This window comes from Nanorana parkeri, unplaced genomic scaffold, assembly GCF_000935625.1.
Source record: "Nanorana parkeri isolate BGI_ZX_2015 unplaced genomic scaffold, ASM93562v1 scaffold1116, whole genome shotgun sequence".
In the NCBI taxonomy this organism is placed as follows: domain Eukaryota; kingdom Metazoa; phylum Chordata; class Amphibia; order Anura; family Dicroglossidae; genus Nanorana; species Nanorana parkeri.
The window spans coordinates 145,594-152,083 of NW_017307384.1; positions in this window are offsets into that span (position 1 = coordinate 145,594).

Below are 6,490 nucleotides of genomic sequence, written 5' to 3' on the forward strand. Positions count from 1 at the left end.
CCCAACACGCACACGCGCAGGCTGCGTGCGCGTTTTAACCCGCAGAAATGCATTTACCAAGCGAACACGTACATCATGGCGCGGTTTCACGCAGGCATGGCGCGTTTTTATGTATTTACTTGCGCGCGTGTCGTGTAATATGCGCCATCGGCTGCACGCCACTATAAAAAAAATTTGCAAGTGCTAGAATCATATTTCTACTACTGCCATACATGTACAAATCATACATATGATACATATGTTATTGCTATGCTTATCAAATCATATCGTGAACAAAATAAATAAATGATATCAGATAAATAATATTTTTCAAAATGAAATCTTCTTATAAAATGTTTTTGTGACTCAAAAGGTGATTTAAAAAAAAAACAACAACAACTCAAAATGGCTAATAAAGTAGCGAACGTCCCGTGTCAGCGTGTAACGTGTAACGTGTAACACGTAATGATACAAAGTGTTCATCGATTCATACAAAACGCAGGCAAAGTCTCGTCTTATCTTTCTTTGAGTTTGTGAGGTTAGTAAATCAACCCCAGTGTCTCCCCAGAAAACTGAGGCTCTTCATTCATTACCATGCATTGATGTTCAATCATAGTGTCAGAATATTAGGTCTAATGAAGGGACCCCCAGTGGTCTTGAAATGTTGCTATTTGTCTGACACTATAACTGAACGTCAATACAGGCATTGTTGGATGAAAATCCTTGGTGTGCTGGTGACATATTTACTTCTTAAGGTGCCCATACACTGTACAACCCTCGCATGACTTTTGTCTTGCGAGGGTTGTAAAGTACCGTATATACTCGAGTATAAGCCGTCCCGAATATAAGCCGAGGTACCTAATTTTAGCAAAAAAAACTGGGAAAAAGTATTGACCCGAATATAAGCCGAGGGTGGGAAATGAGGCAGCTACTGGTAGATAGATACCAATAAAATTACATTAATATTTATTTAAAAGAAAAATAACCTAGCTACCCTGAGGGAACCCTTTAAACTGATCTTTCTGAGATGCAATGTGCTGAATCCAACAACTTTGATGCCTGAACCATTGAAAGTAAGGAGACCAGGGAACATGATTGTCCTAAGGTTTTAGGGCAGTTTTTACAGCCTTTCCTACATCTTTTAAAACATCGATCATTAACTGACTTGCTCTACAAAATGTAGCCTTCATTGCCAGATCCTGAGCTAATACATTAGCAACACTGCCTCAGTGCCAAAGATTTGCCGGTAATCAAATGTTATCTTGCCAAGTCTCTGAAGCCTCCATGGGAGGGACTGTTCTTGGTTCTGCTGACTACTGCTACATCAATCAAGCTTGAGGGGAAGCCCATCTGGATCCACACCTCCCATTTTCAAAAAGGTTGTGCCTCCCTTTTATGATGACAGTGATCCAGCTGGTCTATAACACGGACACCAGCCAAGGAGGAGTCACTATGTGGTGAGAAAACCCCTCCATAATGCTGCTAGGCCTACCAAAGGCAGGTCATTTGCTGCTTGTTGTTTATATGCTACCCTTGGTAGAATTGTTTAAATAGCCCCGAAAATGGTTCCCTTTAAGGACACCAGTAACTGTACTCTTAGTTATGTCATACCTGACACAACTGTAAGGAATATGTCCCAGTGCACCTTTAGAAGCATTTTTTCTGAAACAGAAAATGATGATGATGAAAAAGATTAACTTGTATGCTAAAGTAATGGATCAAATAGAGAGCATTGATGCTTTTCCACAACTGACAGCAGAAATTATTAAAGCACATAAGGAGACATTGCACAACTCCATTTTTGCTGAACAGGGGCGTTGCTAGGATTGTGAAAGACCTGGGGCACCTCTGGGCACCATAAAATTATGGTAAACACTGGGTGTGGCCACAATGTGCTGACAGTTGGAGGGGCTTAAACACAGTTAAAAAGAACCTGAACATACTGGTTGTATACACAGCACACGTGCTACAGCCCTTGTATCTACAAACAAATGCTTTAATTATTGTGCAACAGGTAGAACTCTCACATATCCATACAAACCTCAGCACAATTATTTGTTAAAGCGTATGTACAGCCTAAATCTTTTTCTTAGCTTTGGATAGAGTGGGGAAGTTTTAGTACTCCTCTCAGCTTTTTACTGCAATCTGAGGCTTCTGCTGATAGCATTTTAACAGGAAGTGAGGGAAACCAACTCCAACTCCAGCAGTAGCACAGGCATTTCTTTTTTCTTTAGTAGAACAGGGGAAGTGCTGAAGGACAGGACAGGAATTGAGCAGTAAAAACCCAACAGGAGATTTTATCCTTCCTCACTCTATTTAAACCTAGAAAAAAAGATTTTGGATCGCCATACACGTTAAAAACTGAAACGTATATGCTTTACTGCACACAGAATGTGGACAGAGAGCTAAAACTAAGCTTATCTTCAAGAACTTAATTAAAACAGTTGGGGACTTCTTAGCAAACAACTGTTAGGCCAATAAACACTTTGGTCAGAAGCACATGATTACAATATGGCATATAAAGTGCAGGGTCAGGAATATATAATATATAGACTGCAGTAGCCAGGAGTATGTGCAGCCTAGCATACAAAGTGCTGTGGTCAGGAGTATGTAACACAGAGTGCAATTGCCATAAGGATGTAATATGCAACAGTAAGGGCCATGTACCATACAGTACAATGATCAGAAGTATATAATGTAACAAAATCCTGAAAGCTGCACTATATATGCCGTGCCACATGTTGCACACTCATGGAGAGTTTGGAAGCACACAGCATAGCGTGTTGATATTCTGGCAAAATTACCTCCCCCCAAAATATTCCCCACCTCCCCCCATTAAGCAAATAATCTTCCCCTACTCCATACAATCCTCTGCCACCAGTGAATCCTCCACCACCCATAACACACCTCTGGACTGGCACCATTGTTCAGTTACTGTGCTGTTAGCAGTACATGTGGATGCAGGAATTCCTGAGGGATTGAGCCAAATAACACAGCAAGCCACTCACAGCTTCAGGGCAGGTTCACACCATTTTGCGGACCAGATCTGGTATGGAAAATGGTGTGAACCTGCCCACAGTTCCAGTGCATTCTAGACCAGACAAAATGAAACATGCAGTATTTTTCTGGTCTGGTCTGGAACGGACTGCGTTGGTGTAAACAGAGGACCGAAATAGCATTGGGATACATTAGGATGCAATTTTAGGTCCAGAAACAATCTGGTCTGGTCTGGAGATGATCTGGATGTGGTGTGAATGGGCCCTCAGGCAATTACCAGGTGGGCAGTGTGTCCACAACTAATTAGCTGCAGGTGGGTGCAGGGCCCATGGCACACAGCAGCAGATGCCGGGTGTGACAGTAATGAGGTCTGATAATGCAGTTTAGTATTTCACAGAGTAGTTGACTTTCTCCTTGGGTTTATGCATATGTATCAATTTGTGGGAAGCTTCTAAAGAAAATAGTTTTTCAGCATATTAACCATAATTTTATTTTCCTGGTGCCTCACCATGGCAGCAGTAATTCCAACCGTTGTAATTTCTTGTATGACTATGCTATTGGGAATGCAGGGTCTAGGGTGAGGAATCTTTGTATTGCCACACTGGAGGGCTATACCCGGGTTGAGGAGGCAGAGCCAAACCCATCAGTGCTGCCATGGTGCGGTGCCAGGCAAGTAAGTATGCATAAAACACAATTTTCCATCTTCCTGCAGATTCTTGCGCTTCACAACAGAGGTTTTATCTAACTGGAGCAGAGGGCAGGGTAGCATTTTCCTCTTCAGCGAGCAAAGGCATTAACTTGTTTCAGAGGGGGAGGTTTGTTTTGGCCTGAAGTATGGGTGGACTGAGAGAACGAAAAAAAAAATCTGTATGTGACCCTGCCCAGATTGCTTAAACAGCCACACTGATCCTTGCTAATAATACTAATAATACCGTAAGCGCGGTCTGCTGGTAAAGTATAAGGGATTGCTTAGGATGTTTATGCACGTCCTGATTAAATTAGTTATGCCTGCACTTGGAGCAACTTTCTCCATTGCATTTAGTTTTGGCTATGGGAACATTAACCCGCAACAGCCTGCCGCCTATTTTGAGGAGCAGTAATGATTGTGATGTGGGGACTGTGCTTTCTATTACTGGCTGGCAAATAGTATTCTGAGTTTTGAATGAATTATGTTACAATAGAGGACTGTATCCATGCTTCTCAAACATGCCCAACCTTGCCATAAAATAAACTTCTATGCACATTTTATGCTCATTTATAGAAAATAATTGCAAACACATTTTATTAACAATATATATGATATATGAAATTTAAATACAAATATGTACTGTATTTCATATATAAATGTTGTTAAAAGCATTGTAATATACATACGCCTTTCAACACATAAATCGCACATAAATAATGTCAGACACCGGGGGCTTTGCTAGAATTGTGAAAGACCTGGGTCACCTGTGGGCAACCAGGTGAGAAGAATAAGGTGGGTGTAGTCAAAATGTGCTAACAACAGGAGGGACTTAAAGGTACATGGCTAAATACACCCTGAGCCTACTCACTGGAAACATGACACACATATGCCACAGTCCTTTTACCCACAAAATGCTCTTTAAACATTGTGCAGTCCTGAATGCATATTTTATAGACTACAGAGCACACATATTTGCTAACTGTCCCAGATTAGCTGGGACAGTGCTACATGTGGTTCCCCTGTCCCTCGCAGTCTATGTATGGGGTAAAAGGCCCAAGAGATAGAATAGGACTCAAGCTGGCTGAGCCTTTCACTAGTTCAGCCCAGCTCTGCATCCTAACTATAGCGGGGGTCTATTCATATGTAAATGATGTGATCTAATCATATGTAAATCCTGCCCACCAAAGTCCTGTTCACCAAGCAAGCATGGGAGCCCAGGTATAGAGCTTGAAGAGTGCAAAGAGGTGGGCAGAAAGGATGAGGGTGAGTAGAGATTGTAAGCGCTCAGGGGCAGGGCCCTCCTTACCATCTTGTCTTGAATTGTATTGTGATTGTAATGTCTTCCTTATATTGTAAAGCGCTGCGCAAACTCTTGGGACTATATAAATCCTGTATAATAATAATAATAGAGAGGTGGGCAGAAAGGATGATGATGAGCAGAGAGGTGGGCAGGGAGGATAAGCAGACACTATTGGCAGTGCACATATAATCATATATGGTACGATTACCAGTGGATCAGGATTGGGAGAGATGCTTGTCCCGGGAAGCAAGCTCTCTATGTCCAGGGACAAGCAGCATCCCTACCTATCTGCAGGTAATTGTACCAGGTATGATTACCTGCAGACAGCTACGGCCAATGTTACCCTGTCATCAGGGCCGGTACTAGGTTTCCTGCCTACACAGGCAAGGTGCATTTTTGCGCCCCCCTTCCTATTGGCCACTATGAGTGCAGGGTTCAGGAATACGTAATACGCAGTATGCAGGGATCAGGAGTATGTAATGGACAGAGTGAAGGGGTCATGAGTGCATATTGCATTGACTAATAGACTACAGGGGGTTAGGAATAAATATGTCAGAGAATGCAGGGGGCAGGAGTGGGTATCGCAAACAGTACATTGGTTATGAGGTATTGCATAGAGTGCAAGGGTCAGGGGCATGCAATGCCCAGATAGCAGGGGTCAGGAGTGCATATAACACAGTGTACAGTGTTCAGGAGTGAATATTGGAGAAAGTGCAAGGGTCAGGAGTGCTTATTGCAGTGGTCATGAGTTGGAAAAGTACAGAGTGCAGGGATCAGCAGTGCGTAATACAGAAGGTGCAGGGATCAGGAGTGTGTAACACTGGGAGTTCAGGGATCAAGAGTGCGTAACGTAGTGTAGGGGTCAGGAGTAGATAATGCAGGAGGTTCTGGCATCAGGAGTGCGTATCACAGTGCAGAGGTCAGGAGTGGGTATTGCAGAGATTGTAAAGGTCGATAGTGAATATGGCATAGATTGCTGGGGTCAGGAGTGCATACTGCAGAGATCACAGGGGCCAGGAGCATGTAGTGCACAGATGGCAGGGGTCAGGAGTGTGTATCACACAGAGTACATGGTTCAGGAGTGAAAATCACAGACAGTGCAAGAGCCAGGAGTGCATAATGCTTTGCATGGGTCAGGAGTGCATTTAAGGCAGTTAAGGGGTCAGGAATGCATTACACACAGAGAGCAGGGATCAGGAGTGCATAACAAGGAGATTGCAAGGATCAGGAGTACATAACCCAGAGCATGCAGGGACCAGGAGTGTATCATGCAAAAAGTACAGGGATCGGGAGTGCACAGCACAAGAGTGCAGGTATCAGGAGTTTGCATTGTAGAAATTGTAGGGGTCAGGAGCGAATATCGCAGAGAGTGCAGGGGTCAGGAGTGCATATTGCAGAGTGCAGGAATCAGGAGTGGGCATTGTAGAAATTGTAGGGGTCAGGAGCGAATATCGCAGAGAGTGCAGGGGTCAGGAGTGCATATTGCAGAGTGCAGAAATCAGAATTGTGTAATGCAGTGCAGTTGA